The sequence below is a fragment of the Trichechus manatus genome, unplaced genomic scaffold (genome assembly GCF_000243295.1).
Source record: "Trichechus manatus latirostris isolate Lorelei unplaced genomic scaffold, TriManLat1.0 scaffold00180, whole genome shotgun sequence".
NCBI lineage: Eukaryota > Metazoa > Chordata > Mammalia > Sirenia > Trichechidae > Trichechus > Trichechus manatus.
This window is the reverse complement of record NW_004444116.1, coordinates 3,201,701-3,202,600: the sequence shown is the minus strand read 5'-3', so window position 1 is coordinate 3,202,600 and position 900 is coordinate 3,201,701. Positions and strand designations below refer to the sequence as shown.

Genomic DNA, 900 nt, shown 5'->3' with positions numbered 1-900 from the left:
GTCCCTGAGTTACCTGGATGTCTAGGGTAGAAAAGACCCTTAAAATGAAATACTGAGTGCATCCCTCTCGGAATTTCTTCTGACCATCGCTTTCCTCCATCAAATCTGGCCTTTAACATTCTGATTGAGCAAATAACAAATATAGTGAAGATTTTAGGCAGGGAAAAGATGATTTTTAATAGTTTTGTGCCTCAGGTTAAAACTAGAGGAAATCAAAAGAAGCAAAAAGGAGACTTGATTCTTTGCCACCCATAATAGAAGACAGAGACTTTTAACAACTCAAGGTTTTAAAAAAGCCACAATGACAATGACTTGTGGCTATTTGACACGTTTCCAAGCCTCTGCCATCACTTTCAAGCCCTATACTCTAAAAAATCAGTGTCCCTCTCTGGTTCCTGAGTGCCCCTTGCCCAAAAAAGCTGCTGATGCCGCTTAACACTAAACAACACTACCGCAAACTTCCGGAATAATATGTCTCAGAAAATAACACTTATATCTAGATAAAGCGTAATCAAGGGCTATCCAACAAGGGGGTGTAGCTCAGTGGTAGAGCACATACTTTGCGTGTATGAGGCCCTGGGTTCGATTCCCAGCACCTCCAGAGTTTTTCTCTCATCCAACACTATTTAAACCCAATCTTGAAGAAATACAGATTTAGTTCTCATAATCTTTTCCATGGAAGCCCTGGTGGTGTAGTGGTTAAGTGCTGCAGGCTACTACCAAAAGGTTGGCAGTTCGAATCTACCAGGTGCTCCCTGCAAAGTCTACGGGGCAGGTCTACCCTGTCCTCTAGGGTCGCTATGAGTCGGAATCGAATATTTTCCATGTTACTCCTGCACACATAGAAAGTAAAAACATAACCCAATAGATTGCCTTGAACCCTCTTCCATTCATTGGCTG

General features: G+C 42.2%; 1 non-coding gene across 1 annotated transcript; it reads left to right on the top strand.

Annotated features, from left to right (window-relative positions):
* The first annotated feature begins 529 nt into the window (after positions 1 to 529).
* TRNAA-UGC (transfer RNA alanine (anticodon UGC)) lies at positions 530 to 601 on the top strand. Its single transcript has one exon. It is a non-coding gene; the product is annotated as a tRNA-Ala (tRNA).
* The last annotated feature ends 299 nt before the right edge of the window (positions 602 to 900 follow it).